The sequence below is a fragment of the Hoplias malabaricus genome, chromosome X2, assembly GCF_029633855.1.
Source record: "Hoplias malabaricus isolate fHopMal1 chromosome X2, fHopMal1.hap1, whole genome shotgun sequence".
NCBI classification, from domain to species: domain Eukaryota; kingdom Metazoa; phylum Chordata; class Actinopteri; order Characiformes; family Erythrinidae; genus Hoplias; species Hoplias malabaricus.
In genome coordinates, this window is record NC_089819.1 from 8,279,777 (window position 1) to 8,296,262 (window position 16,486).

Sequence of the window (16,486 nt, forward strand, 5' to 3'; positions counted from 1 at the left end):
TAAGATTGACATATAGTAGCTGTCTAAAAAATAAATAAATGAATAAATAAATAAATACTTCTTTAATTGGCATTTGTTGCTAATAATGACAATTATATTTTTCCTAATTCTTTGTTGGACATAAAATAACATTAATAATGTATGTACTATGCATATTTTTACTTTATAAATGTATTATTATTAAAGATATATTAATATCATTAGTAGTTAATAAACAAAATAATAAAACTATTTAATAATAAAATAGAGTTATTTTCACTTTATAAGTGAATATATTGTAAGATAAATAAGTATTGATCATGCTGCAAAGTCAAATTTACTTTGTTCCATGTTTTTCTCATTATTATTATTGTTATTGGTATTGTTAATAAGTTTAGAATCTGACTTTATTCTTAGCGGCTTCGACATTAAATCATCAGATCTGTTTAGTGTACAATTCTGGGAGTTTTAGGTGTTGAGTAACTAGTGGGCGTGTCTTTTAGACAGTGGGCGTGTCACTGTAAAACTGACTGTATATAAACCCACAATTTCACCACTGTAGGACATTCTGAACTCGGGTCCAACTTTAAGAAAGGAAGAGGAAACAAGACAGAGTCTAAATCAGCCAGTCAGCATGTGCAGATCAGACATCTACAGCGTATCTCTGCCCACGCGCAGAAACACGGAACCCGAGGTCTTCACGTTCGACCTGATTCCCGCCGTGCCTGCGCCACATATAATGCAGTGCACGCGACCTCGCCGTCGACGCCCGGCGCGCGTGCTGTACCCCAGCAGCAGCCGACGGTACTTGCCGCGCGCCGAGCGCAGCCCCGCCAAGAGGTGGCTTCTCGCGCTCTGCGTCGTGGTGCTGCTGCAAATCTACTCCGAGGACGACGTCAGCGCAGAGGCTGTCGGTGACGTTAGCACCGCTGACGAAGGCGCATTCGACGTGGGCTACAACGTGCTGCCCTTCGCTTCGGCCGAGGAGCAAGCGCGGCGCTTGACAGACCGGCACGAGCAGCAAGACGAAGAGAAGAGCAGCATGCGCCCCAGTGTCTGGAGCTCGTGGTGGCTGAACAAGACATGCCCAACCAGAGCCAGGCTGACGAAGACGAGCTCAAGCCAGAGCGCGAGTTTGCTAGAGGTGCGAGCCATCCGCGAGCAGAGCGCGCCGAACGGAGGGTATGTGGTGGCTCTGCTGTACCCGGTCTACCACAAACTGGGCAGCGAGCAGTGAGCGGGGATGGAGACCTGGAAAGGGAAAGAACTCCCGCACTTATGCACCCAAGCGTGAAAACAAGAGAAAGACAGAGAAACTGTGGGACACTGAACGAGAGAAATGTGGGGGAAACTCCTGCTTCTCTGCGGAAAAGCGAAAGAGAAAAACGGAGAGAAAACGAGTGATTTCTCTGCACTGACATGACGGTTAGGGGAACTGGTGCCCGCCTGACAGAGAGAGAATGAAAACACACGAGAGTCAGAGAAAAGAGAAAAAAGCAACGTTTCTCTGACCTGTGTTTTGATGTGAAACGATGACGAGATGGCGCCCAAATCTGACAGGAACTTTCTGATGAAGTTAGCTTCGCTAGCTTCAGTCTTCTTACATTTCTGAAGGACTTAAAAACTTGAAACAAACTCTGGGATGAGCCTTGGATGGGTCTTGTAGTTAACTTGAAGTTAAATGTTGTGTTGTTATTGTTTTTATTTTTTTAAATTCACTACACTAATCCTGTCACAATTTGAAACAACAAAATCCTGCTGGATGGCAGCCATCTTGAGGAACCTGATTCACTGAACACTACTTGAACTTTATACACTTTACACTAATTTTGCTCTTTAAGTTGAGCCAAGAAGTGTAGTTGTACATTGTGTATTTTAGCTATTTATTTAATGCTATTTATTTAATATGTTAATGTGAATGTGTCTTATTTATTTGAAATAAATATTTGAAATAAATCTGCTCCTTTTTGCGCTTTTCTTCAGCTTGATTGTCAGTAATGACAAGCACAAACATGAGAATAACTTGCCATGTTATATCCTGGTGTTGATTTATTCTTTACAAACTATTTATATGATAGCTAGAAGGTTTATTCACCTCAAAGGATTCTTGGAAGAGAAGTTTTAAGTTTTTTGATCAAATACTATATTATCAACTAGAATATGTTATGGATATAAATTATCCATATTAATAATATTAAGTATAACTCACTACATTTATATACAACTATTGATTTTCTTTCAAATATTGGTTTAATATTTTTAAATATGAAATTAAAGTGATCATGCATGACTGACAAATATTTAGAATTCTTATTTAACCATCCCAAAACTTTGTTTCACCATAATCATTCCAAAAGCACTCAAAAGATATCTTGAAAAACATTTACATATAAAAAGATTAAACTATAAAAGCAGCCGAAGCATCCCTCATTGCTGCTTATCGACTATGAATGTGGATCGCAGTTATGGTGGTGTATATAACTAAAGTTTGCTCTATGGAGTGGATTACTGGGCTCATGTGGAACTAAAACACTGTGTATAGTTCCGTTGGCTAGACACTAACTGATGGTTCATGTTTTGTTTTTTAGAAACACTTCAACGCAGCCAATTATGGAGCTGGTATTCAGACACATAACTGTATGTAAAGGTCTGTGATCCTGTACAGACACCTGACCAAAACAGGTCTGAGAGCTCAGCTCTTAAACACTTCTGGATATCAATCTCTTCATGTTTACACTGAAAAATTTAGAGCTTCTTCCACTTAGGATGTCTGGACACGTTCAGCAGAGATTACTTTGGATGATGAAATCTACCATAAGCAATTTAGCTTCCTATGTGAACTCTATTCTAGCTCTGAGCTGTGCGGCAAGTGCATACAATTCTATGTTATGAGTATATAACTACCAAACATTGTCACTAAATGATATTAAAATGTCCTATCAAATTGTACAATGTATAAAGGGATGTACTTAGTCTCAGTTTAAAAATGTCAAAATCATGGTATGTTATAAGTATGTTTTTTGAATAAAACAATATAAAATGGTCTCATATTTGGTCATTTCCAAACGGAAAAAATGAGGCCATGCATCTGCGTGAATGTTTATATAGAGATAGTGGCAGTTGAAATGTTTTATACGTTTTTATGGGATTTAAGGATTTTAATTGTGCTGCATTCTAGAGCACAATAAAAATCCAATTTCATGGCATTTCTATTGGTGTACCAGAAATCTGGGCTTGATATGCTATATGTTGATAGTGTATTATGACTTCATTTTTGGTACAAAACAAAGCAATATATAAATAAACACATGGCAGAACTTACCGAAATCTTACACAATCAAATCTAGTCAATTAAAAATAAATAAATAAATAAGTGGGCGGCACGTTGGCGCAGCAGGTAGTGTCGCAGTCACACAGCTCCAGGGGCCTGGAGGTTGTGGGTTCGATTCCTGCTCCGGGTGACTGTCTGTGAGGAGTTGGTGTGTTCTCCCTGTGTCCACGTGGGTTTCCGCCGGGTGCTCCGGTTTCCTCCCACAGTCCAAAAACAGACGTTGGTAGGTGGATTGGCGACTCAAAAGTGTCCATAGGTGTGAGTGAATGTGTGTGTGTCTGTGTTGCCCTGTGAAGGACTGAAGGACCTCATGATGAAAAAAGTAATGTATAATGTTATTATATCTGACAGCATGTTAATATATTCACTGCCTGATTGTAATCTTATAGGTATCTCTTCCCCTACAATTCACAGTCTACCCTGTCACTGGGACATTTGTTTATCAGTGTATCATGTTTGTATTGTCCTTCCTTTCATGCTGTTTACATTAAAAATCAATGAATATGGATTTCAAAGATAATGTTTTAAAATGAAGAGTACTGCTGCAGTAACAGAATTCCCTCTTCTTAGAACATTTCTGCAAAGAAATACATTTTTCATGGCATTCAACCTCATAAACCTTACTGAGTTTAGGTATTGATGTTAGAGGATTAGCTTTAGCTTTGGCTCTCCAATTTGTGTGTGTGTATACAGCTCCACAATGGAAAATATACAGCTGTATAAAGTCCACAATGGATGCAGTTTAAGGTAGCCTAGATTAAGTCATCCATTTTAGGTGGTATTCAAAAATTGTAGTAGTCTATTGCCTAAGTTTGTAGATCTTACATTTGATGTGGCATTCACTGATTAAAGCAGTGTGAAACTACTGTGTGTGTGAGTGTGTGTGTGTGTATGTGTGTGTATGCGTATGTGTTTGTATGTGGGTATTGCCTAAGTACTTCCTCCAGGATGTTTCCTTCTCTGTGTAATTACCATGAGTGTGAACTTTTTTTCATGTGTTTGTGTGTGTGTGCGCCTACTGAATGTTTTGTAAGTGTGTCTGGTCGGAAGTTGTGATCCATGTCCTGCGCAAAAAAATCACACTTAAACTGGAATCTCCCAGACCACACTATCACTCACTCACTCACGCTAATACATACACACACACGCACACACACTTTCTATTCCATTCTACTGTGCATGGAAAAAGCCCTCTGTCTCTCTCTCTCTCTCTCTCTCTCTCTCTCTCTCTCTCTTTCTCTCTCATTCCTGAGTAATGACTAATCAACTCCAGTGTGCTCCTGATTTGACTGGATAAGCTCAACACAGCTTGAGAAAGGAGAGTGGGAGGAGGGAGGGAGAGGGTAGTCCTTTAAGGAAATTGTACCAGAGAGAAGGCTGGAATGAGAGAGAGAGGGTTTGATATTTACACCCCGTTTATTTCATGTAATATCATGTTAGAGCACTTCCTTCATTTAACAAATCAAAGCAAAAAAAAAAGGAAAAGAATAAAAACAAAGGAAAACACAAGACAAAAGATATGAGCTTACAAACACACACACATACACACACATACAAACTTTTTAACATGCCTCTGTCATCAACAGATACAAAGAGTGAGTGTGTGTGTGTGTGTGTGTGTGAGAGAGCGAGAGAGAGAGAGAAAGAGAGAGAGAGAGAAAGAATGTGTATAGTCAAGGTGTGTTAGGCTTGCTGTGGCATGATCATAAAGGCATGCTGCACAGAGGACACACACCAGTTTGTTTTTATATTTTGTTAGTTTGTAGTCTCTATGATAACTGTACGCAACAGAACTACACTATAACTGGGTAATAAGATTAATATTAAATCAATACCCAAACTATTGATCAAGAGTAATTCTTATATTAATAGTAATTCATATATTAATAATAATAATAATAATAAAGATTATTATACAATAAAATTTCAGAAGAAGGTGATTCCTGATGAATTCCTCTGCAAGACCCTGTTTCAGTCCAAAATCTTACGGTATTCAGAGCTGGGCCATCAAAACAGCTCCTGGATGAACAGCGTCGATAAACCAGTATCGTAGTGAAGTAAAATGCTGTTTTTGCCTCCAGGTACATATCCACTTCACGTTATAGAAAATAAAAAATACGAGCGTGAAATATTCAGAAAAGCTTCAACTCTGAGACTTTAACTGAGTCTTTAAAGGGGTTTATATAGGTAGTAGTGAAGGCTGGGGATTCACAGAGTTATATGACTGCAACCAACTCATACCGGTTTAACTTTGCTGCTAGCAAGGACAATGTTGTTTTAAAGTTAAGTCTGATGACCAAAGGTTTTGTTTGTTTACTCAATAACAGCACAGAACAGTGGCATTTCTGCACTGTACACATTGACTGGGAGTTTATTGAAATTATTATTTTTTTATTTACTATTTCCTGTTCAGCTGATTTTTATTTATTTTAAAATTTAAACTTTAAACTTGTTAATTTTCATAAGCTAAAATAAAGAGAATGGAACTTATACAGTCTTTACCTTGTTCTGATATTGCCTGTGATGTAGTGTAATATACTCCATGGTAAGGTACTGTGTTGTAAAGTAATGGATTGTACTGTAGTGTAATATAGTGCACTGTACTGAAGATTAATGCACTGTACTGTAATGTAATGTAATGATAGTGTCGCAAGCTGAAAGTAAGCTGTAATGCCATTGCACAGTTTTCCCTGAGAGTGAGATGATGATTTATTTCTAGAAATACGTGTTTGAAGGAACACATACTTTCTTTAATTCCTGAGAAAGTCTAGAAAGAGTTTTAAGAACTCAGTCATCGTCTGTGTTCTTGTGCAGGTTAGGGGGTTGTTTCAAAGCTCTTTCATCTAATGCCATTCTTTTTGTCTATTCTAAACCACAGATATTGCAATCCCCTCCCCCTCTCCCAACCCACAGACACACCCTGAGTTTCGGGTGTGTGTCGCAAGCTACTGAACCCATTTTATCTCTTAACACAGGTGTGGGATTGTATGAATGAATAGGCCATTCCCAGGGTGCCTTCATAAAGTATACTTTCACACACATACACAGGTACACATGAACAGTACCATCTCAGGTGTGGAAAGTTACCCAGAGGTGTGGACAAGAGACAGTGGCCAAGGCCCAATAATCTTAGGACCCAATGTTAGAATAGTCTTAGAATTATTTTTGTCTGTTTTTTGAACGTTCTGACTTCCAGATTGAGCTTAATTTTAAAGTTTTGAAAAGAGGTTATTCATTCATGGAATATCAGAATTTGACTTTTAAAATGTATTACATTCATGAAGTGTGCATAACATCAGTGACTCCCCCTAGCTGTTATGTCACGTGCATAACCAATGTCCCACAGGAGTGTGTGTGTGTGTGTGTGTGTGTGTGTGTGCGTGTGTGCGTGCGTTTTGTTAATTTCAATCCCTGGTTATTGAGATGTCTGTTGTATTGTTGGGATTGTTGGAAGAAGCTGTTGCAAAGTCTGGATGCCTGTATACTTGATATTGATACCTTTTCCCAGACTGAAGGATTGTGAAGAATGAGTGAGATCATCCACAATGCTGGTTACTTTGCAGATGTCGTGTGTTGTGTAAAAGTCATTGATGGAGGGGAGAGAGACGCTAATGATGTTCTCAGCTTTCCAATCTTTCCTCTGCAGGGACTTGTGAGTTTGATGCAGTACCTTTCCCAAACCAGGCAGTGACGCAGCTGCTCAGGATGCTCTCATTGGTCCCTCTGTAGAAGGTAATAAGGATGGGAAGTGGGAAATTTTTTTCCACAGAACAGCTCATTTCCACAGAAGTATTACAGTCACTATTTCAATGCAATCCACATACACACTAATCAGTTCAGGAATGCATTGTTAGATGATTAGTACAGTATCATAAACACCAATTCAACTTGTTCCTAGAAGTATTGGCTGGAGTTTTCGCCCCAGAGAACACAGTTCTATTGCCCCACATCCAGGAAATTTAAACTCCTCTGACAAAATTGTGGCATTGGGCTTGATGAACGTATTCTATTGTACAGCTGCTCCAGAGCATCCCATTTTGGTTTTAGCTTTTATATAGAAATTATACAAGCTGCAGTCATATAAACACATTCATTCATCTATTCATTCGTTCATTGTCTGAAACTACTTATCCAATTCAGGTTCGCAGTGGGTTACCTGGAATCACTGGGCACAAGGTGGGAACACACCCTGGAGAGGGCGCCAGTCCTTCACAGGGTGACACACACTCACATCTATGGGTATTTCTGAGTCGTTGATCCACCTACCAACGTGTGTTTTTGGACTGTGGGAGGAAACCAGAGCACCCGGAGGAAACCCACGCAAACAGAGGGAGAACACACCAAACTTTTCACAGACAGGCACCCGGAGCAGGACGTGGACCCACAACCTCCAGGTCCTTGGAGCTGTGTGACTACGACACTACCTGCTGTCACCCTGTGGCCCCTCATATAAACACATACATAAATAAATAAATTAGTCACAAAACCTGAGGAATGCTGTGACCGACTAGTTTACAAAGCCACGCAGAAGTGAGCCCTATAAAATGTAATTAATGTCTTGTGTGGGAAATTTTACGACTGAATGGGATGTGAAAAACTGGTCATGTTTACCTAACCCATGAGAGGGAGTTAAACATTTAAACAAGCCAAATATGTTCATGAGGCGTTTTCCCATTTCATACTATTATGCTGAGCAAAAAATGAAAATCAGGCAACAAGGAACCAAAGATGAGAAAGCAGAAAAAAGGCAAGAAGCTTATATTACACAGCAATTTACACTTGTTAGAGACAGCTGAAAACCGACCCCATTTTCATTGCTGATTGGTGTTATATGAAACCCATAAATTAATTTCCTCAACTGAATGACTAAGGTAATCTTTTTCTTTCCTGATGTTTTTGTGAATTTAGGTTAGTTGTGAATCAAACTGATAGCAAAAACAGACTACATTCTCCCCCATTTCATGTGTTTCCACTTGCTGACTGAATTATTAATTAATATTAATTAATATTATTATTAAATTTTGGGGTTCTTACCTAATATCCCCAATTTTAATATTGCCAATAACTTCACTATTATTACCAGTAGATTGACCAGAGGAAGATGGGTCAATCCCAGGCTTGCTCACCTGGGGATTTTTAAATTTTTACATTTCATGTCAAAACTTGTCTTACCAGAATTCTGTGAAGCTGCTTTGTGACAACATCAGTGGTAAAAAAGCACTATAAAAAAGCGCTATACAAATACATTTGATTTGATTTGATTTGATTTGATTTGATTTGATTCAGGTAACTCAGCACCACTGAAATGCAACATACTAGGGGGAGAAAAACATCTGTTAATACTGTTATATCTCTTTAGCAAGCTTGGAGGACATATCCCTAAATCAGCTCAACCCCATTGAAAGAAAACACTGCCATGGGCTACCACCTTTTTGATTGATGCAAGAAAGGAAGGACCATTCTAGCCTCCCAAAGCGAGAGTGTGGATATGCTGATATTTAACATTGTAACTAATGCAAATCAGCATTATGGCCATCGATCGATAGAATTTCTCAGTTTAGAAAAGCTCAGTTTAAACCCATTAAAATTCCTGTTGATATTATAAAGACTCATTCTTAGTTTATTTTGAGGTGTGTTTTAGATGTAGACTTCGTAAAATGTAATTATTTCAGGCTATTAGCATCTTGCTAATGTTTTGACATATTGCTGTTTTCCGTTTCCGACACTGCCTATGAGTCCCTCAGCAGTTCTTAGAACAGAGCTTAGGTCAAGAATGTTAATTCAGGTACATTCGATGTATAAATAAAATAACTACACAAAAGTATACTACACAAAAGAACACATATTTTTATTCAGGTAGTGCCTCAGTGAAATTACAGCTTTTGCTCTGTAGTGGACTTTTTTTCACCACAGAATAGCCTTCCATCCAGCAGTTCACTACATACTCCACACCTACTCACAGAGAGAGAGAGAGAGAGAGAGAGAGAGAGAGAGTGCTGATTCATGCTGAATTATTGACCTTCACTTACTCAAAAGCTTGCATGTCTGTGTAAAGTGTGGAATTTTATCATCCACACAGTGCACAGCTCAGAAAGTGTCTAGTAATTTCCTCTTGCTCTGAAGGAGTGGAGTCAGCTCTGTGATTCTGAAATGAACCAATCCACTAACCACTGATTAGTGGAGAAAACACTGAGTATATTGAGACATTTTTGGTTGAAGATTAGAGACAGATTTAGCTGTTTGTTTCAGTTGAACACACTTGGAGAGGAATGCCAATTGCTAATTCTATTACATCAGATCAACACGCATGGAGGGCAAAACTAATTGATAATTCTGTTAGAGTTCCTCTGCTTAGCTGTTTGGTTATGAAAGGAACAGTTGAATGAGATGATTTTGCTGATTTAAGACATATATAGGCTAAGGGTGAAACCGAGCAAATTATTCCTGTTCTCTCATCCTCATCTTTTTTTTTTTCAGATTAATCCATTTGAAGAAAAAAAACTTGTCTTGATTAACTAAGATAGTATGAGTCTGTTAAACCAGGACATGTCCAATCTTTATAAAAACTGAAATACATCTTTTCCATTGATCTTTCCACTTGTTATTATCAAAAATACCACAGTTTTCTTAACAGGGTCCTGATGGTTTCTTTATTGTTTGTGGAAGAAAATAAAAAAAGCATTTCCACTGATATTCGCCATCGTTATGATCAGGTTTGATGTTTGACGTGGATTTGAGGATTTCAGATATGGCTTATCTCTCACAGACTAAACACTACACTCCTTCTTTCGCCTTTCCACTTTCTCATCCGATGATATTACCCTAGGTCGCAATGTCATGTCTCAATTCTTTTTTAACATGCCCTTGCCAACCTTGACTCACCACTCGAAAAATGTCTCACACCTTCAAAATTCTTTGAGTATTAAAGAGAAATGCCTTTGCCCTAAGCTCAAACCTAAGGTGGACCTTGGTGTGTCAATGAGCTAGCCAGGCAACGCAAAAGTTATTTTATACACCTGGTATTAGGGTATGAGTACTATTTCTTTAAAATGCAATATCTCATTACAGTGTGGTGTTGATAAAGGAATAACATAGAGCTGGATGATATGGACAAAATTTATATCACGATATATTTCTTCATTTTTGGTTGATACGACATAATTCCGATATCGATATGAATAGTATAAAATCCACTTAAATTGACTGAACAAACAAGAAACATGACATCACCATCAAACATAAACCTATTGGCTTTGTCAGTATTAATATTTTTAAACTTAATTTTAAATTGAGTGCAATGAACTGGATGACGGTGATCCGTAATGAACGTCAGTCAGCAGCAGATGTTATAAATAATGTTGACTGAATTACTGAAAATGTGTTTAAAAATCATATCATTGTTATTGAAACATTTTATGTTGTGATATATATTGATATTGAATTATGGTCGAGCCCTAGAATAACATACAGAAGTGTGCCCTAGTTCATTACACGGGGAACAGATTGTTTGTTGAGGCACATCCATCTTATTTCTTATGTCAAAAGTATTTTTTATATTTTAAGAATTTACTTAATTCATTAATAATATTTACTGTAACTACGCAATTACTGGAAAAAATGTAATGACTTAATAGCTTAAAGGGGACATTGTTGTACCCTCTAGTTTATTTACGTTCAGAAGCTCCACATATTTTAAGGTGGACCGGTGTGTTTGAGAAAAAACTCTGTTGTTTCTATGTAGCTGAAGATTAACTTGTCTGTTTGAATTACCACAGAAGCTCATCTGCAACTTGTGTTGTTTAATATTGTATTCTGTATGAGCTGTCTCATGTATTTGGAGAAATTTCCACCTTAAGTAATCTGTAGAAGCAAAAACAAGTGAATATGCACTTATGATGGAGGAATAGAGCAATGTCTTGTTTTGTGCTTTTCAACATTTGGAGTTCTTAAAACCATTAAGACCAGTTTCGAGCATGTAAATAGACTGGAGAGCTAGCAAATGGTAAGGAAACATACTCAGAATTTTATAGAAGTGTCTTTCATTAAAATAATGAACATCACCTTTAACAGCTTAAAGAATGGCATTCCTTGTGTCATGCATATTGCATCTATCAAGAATTATACCATGTTAATTCAATAAAAAAATAACCTTGGCTCAAAATAAAGAAACAAACTTTACTAAGGCTTTCTTTAAATTAACAATAGTGGACAAGAAGAGAAATGTAATATTATAAATTGCTGAAAATTAGCAAAAGGAAGTTCAGTCATTAACTACATCTCTTCCTTGAAAACTGGATTCCATGTAATGTTTTGCAACCTTCTGAGACTTAAAACCTAATGTCTGTACTTCACCAGTATACAGAACAATAATAAACTCTGTGAAGTCAGCCGGATATTGCACTGAGTTGCTTTTATCTTGGTATTTTCCCACTCCATCCTCTTCCTCTTTCCTGAGTTTCAGAGCCCTGGGCCTTGTTGTGACAAAAGGAAGAAAGTTGAGTATTGCGTCACTGACCTTGTCTTACCCAATAATCTCCAGCCTCCTGGTGGCATCAAAGCATTTAAGACAATTTATAGAAAATCTGTGTGAAATGCCGTATTTTTAGAGTTTGCTGGCCTCTGCTGGCCAACTTTGGACACTGCATGTGAACATAGAGTTTTATGTACAGGGGAACCTCTACTTACGAACGCCTATACCAGGGGTTGGCAACCCGCGGCTCCAGAGCCGCATGCGGTTCTTTGATCCCTCTGATGCGGCTCAGCTTTTGAAAATAATTAATGAGTATTTAATTAAAATGTTGTTTTATTTTTGGTTCGTTCATTTTCAAAATTCTATGAAGATTATGGGGGACTTGTAACATCTAAAATATTTTAATATTTAATATTTAAAATATTTTTGTCGCTCTTCCAATGTGCAACACCTGCCAATGTGTAGTCTCTTGAACTTTTTGACAGCTGACTGCACAGTGCCAGTAAAATGATGACGGCACGCAGAGAGAGGACAGCATTTTTGTTTGCTGCCGGTGGATAATTTAAATTCGACGTTTTTTTCCATTACTACAAGGACTCAAATAGACATTGAGTATTTTACTTAACCTTCAACCCGACGTCTTTTTTTCGGAGTTAAAAATGTTTTGTTGAATGCAGAAATGTTATTCCATTTTCTCTGCGGTCGTTCATTGATTTCATAAATGTAACACAGTATTGTTTGTTTATACACAGCACAAAGGCAAAAAACCCTGTTATGCGCATTGTTATTTCATGTAAAATTTCAAAAGGGTTTTGTGGCTCCCAGTGTTTTCTTTACAATTTGAAATGGGTGAAATGGGTTTTTGCCTCCACCAACGAACCATGATTCTACAAACGAACCCAAGCCTCCGCCGAACCGACGGTTGGAAATGGCCACTGACCCCAATAGGCGAGTCTCTCAGCGCACCCAGACTTGAGTGAGCTTTTAAATTTAGCAAATTGTAGTTTTAGCAATTTAGCTTTAGTAGCAGACATCGAAATTCGTGCTAAGTTAAGCCGTATCTACGTTTCATCTCCCCACATTCACCCACCTACTCTCTGTTATTCCACCCACCTCCCGTCATACAGCCAGTGCCTGTGTTACTCCTCCAGACAGTCGTTTATTACTGTTACCACTGTATTTCTTTTTTTATTTGTAGTAATGCTACATGTGTTTTTTTTTTACTTATTTGAGAGTGTTGTAAACATATATCAGTGCAAAAAGGGTGACTTTCGGGGTGGGGGCTGGAACGCATTAATTGCTTTTCCATTATTTTAAATGGGGAAAATTAACTCAAGAAATGAACTTTCCCACTTACGAACCGGGTCACGGAACGGATCAAGTTTGTAGGTAGAGGTTCCACTGTAGTATATAATGTAGCCAAAAAGGGGTAAACAACGGTTTAAGAAGGAGATTAAAGTTATTTAAACTTTGTTTTTATAAAATTCATTCCACAAGATTAAATTAATTCTATTCTTTGAAAGATCCAGGCTTGGTACAATATCTGATACTTTCAAGAGAAGAATAATTGAGGAAAGGGAAGAATGTTAAATCCAATATATTAAAAAAAAAATCCTGAATGCACAGTGTCTACAACACATATGGTCATTTTACTAACTATCCACACTAGTAAACCTACACATGTCCTCTGAGGAATAAAATGGAGTGGGAATGATGAAAAGTGTGGGGGTTGAGGTACTAAAAAACAAAGATTATTGGGGGCACTATTTTTTACTTAATCTAAATAATGTATTAATTCTTTAATAGATTATTTTATATGTTCAAGTTACTGCAGAAAGTGAATACAATTAAATGTGAGATTTTGTTAATGCTGAAATAAATGACCTAGCATTTCGCCCTTTTTCACTACATAGAGCAAAATTGGATGTTTGAGACACACCCATTTGAGGACTATAACATTCAGTATTTAACCATTAACTAACAGATTCATAAATTAATTCATTATCTATAAGTCATTAACCAGTTAAGGGTTTTAGTGGGTCTGGAGTCTACATGGAATCACTGGGCATAAGGCAGGAGCACATCCAGGATGGGGCATCAGACCATTACAGGGCACCACACACTTGCATATTCACTCACACTTTTACATATATGGACAATATTGAATAGCCAATCAATCTTCTAACCTGTGTTTTGGACTGTGGGAGGAAACCCAGGCAGACATGAGAGAACACACTCCTCACATGGAACCCACAACCCCAGGGCCCTGGAGAAGTGTGACAGTGAAACTACCTGTTGTGCCACCTAGCCACCCATGTTGCACTAAATATAAATAATTTTATTAATGAATTAAGTAAATAAAGCATATACACACAACTACTCCAGGAACTGAGAAACCTGAACAAAAAATGTGTTGATATGGTAATGGTAATGAATCATGTACCTTATCTCACTAAATACGATAACTGGGATTTGACTGTGACGCAATCTTCTGAAGAACTTATTTGAATTGAGTCATAAATACAAGTTTCTACATTTATAATATTACAAATAACAAAGAGAAAATGCAATCTAATATTACTAATAATATAGAGAAAAGAATAATACTTTTCTGATGTGGAAATTAAGTAATCAGGAGTGTGCCATAATTCACTACGTAGGGGACACAGGTACCCTTTTGGACATGAGGCCTGTTAAAAATATAGGACTGCTAGCAGAAGTCTGTGAAATAAGTGTGCACTTGTTTACTACAGGGAAGGCAATGTGCATGAAATTTGGCCATTTTGATGGCTGTAAAGCTAAACACTCATGTAACATTTACAAAATATGTTCAAGAATAAAACAAACTGAAAAATAATACTCTATTTGATGTTGTGTTGATGTTCTATGTTGTGTTGTATGTATTAAGCAAGAGAAATAAATATATATAGTTTAGTAAATATAGTCATTTTTACTGAAAATATAACTTAAAATGAATTGAATTTTCACTACAAAAGGATCAACAACATGATATAATATATACTAATCAGGTAGTGTCACAGTCAGACAGCTCCAGGGACCTGGAGGGTGTTGGCTCAAGTCCTGCTCTTGGTGACAGTGTGTGAGGAGTTTGGGGTGTTCTCCCCGTGTCCACGTGGGTTTCCTCTACGAAGAGAGATTAGTCTCAAAATACTTTTTTAAATGCGTAAATTTTAATCCACAAATTAAACACAAGTCACAAATATGCTTCACTATTCACAAATGAATACATCCCTGTGTCTCACGGTCTGCAATTTGTACAAATACAGTTAAATTTATAAATTCATGTTTTTGGTTTTCATAGATATATCATAATTTTATGCCGCTAGGTGGCACTGTTGTTTTAGGACGTGGGGGCCAACTTACATGGACACGCATTTGCGAAACATTTAATGTGGAAGTTCGAACAAAAAATCAAGCCGCTGAATTCAGCTTCATATCACAGACAGTTAGGAGGGGGATCACTGTGGAATGCTTTTAAAGGTGCCCTAATTTTAACGACGTTATAATCCAGCGGAACTTCCCTAATTTCGCTGCAGACTAGGATTGTCAAATAAAATACGTTAAAATCATCCCGTATTTGCTTATTGGACTGATATGTTTCGTAATTTTGAGATTGGATTGTTAAAACGGGTGATTTGTTTCAGACAGATTCTCTCCCTCAGCCGCAGGGAGGGGCAGATACCCCACGGCTCCGATACAGAATATGCGCTTCTCATTGGTCATCACTTTAATTTAGCCAATCAGCAGCCAGAGTTAGCTGTCTATCATTTACTGCGGCAGCCAATGGAGTCATAGTCTCGCCTACAGGGGGTTCTTTAGCTGCGGACCTGAGAGCAACAGGTCAGTCCTAAGACACTGGGGGAAACAACAGAGCCACCTAGCGGTGGCTTGTTCGCCTGCTGGCCACGTTTGTGGATCAGGCTGCATTTGTATTTGGATCGGGTGAAATGCGAGAGGCGGCGGTGTGTGTGTGTGTGTGTTGCCCTGTGAAGGACTGGTGCCCCATCCAGGGTGTATTCCCGCCTTGCACCCAGTGATTCCAGGTAGGCTCTGGACCCACCGGTTACAGATAATGAATGAATGAATGAATGAAATGCGAGAGGAAAGTCTCAAAATTCAAAAACCCGCGAGAGGAAATGAACAAATGCACGTCACAGAAAACACGTGAGTGCCTTGATCCACAAACGCAAATTACATTTTAAATTCGAGACTTCAACTTTACAAATATTTGCAATGTAAATTTAAACAAACGTGTTTTATTCGCATAAAATTGTAATATATGAAAATCAAACCAAAAATACGTATTTATTTATAAATGTAACTGTATTTGTACAAATTGCAGACCGTGAGACACCGATTGGGATTCATTCATTTGTGAACAGTGAAGCATATTTGTGACTTGTGTTTTATTTGTGGATTAACATTTACGCATTTGTTAAGTATTTTGAGATATTTACAGGCCGAATGAATGAATGAATTTACTTTACCCATAACTACACTAAGTACCATGAGTAAATGAGTAAACTGATGGAAGGGTTATTTCAAAAAAGAGGAAATGTCAGTTGGCAGGAAGCTGCAAGGATTTTTATCTGAGGTGCCATCAGTCTGAGAGCTGTTATATATTACATTAAATAACTGGTGGGAGAAGAATAAATTAAAAGAGCAACTGACATTGTGTGTTTATT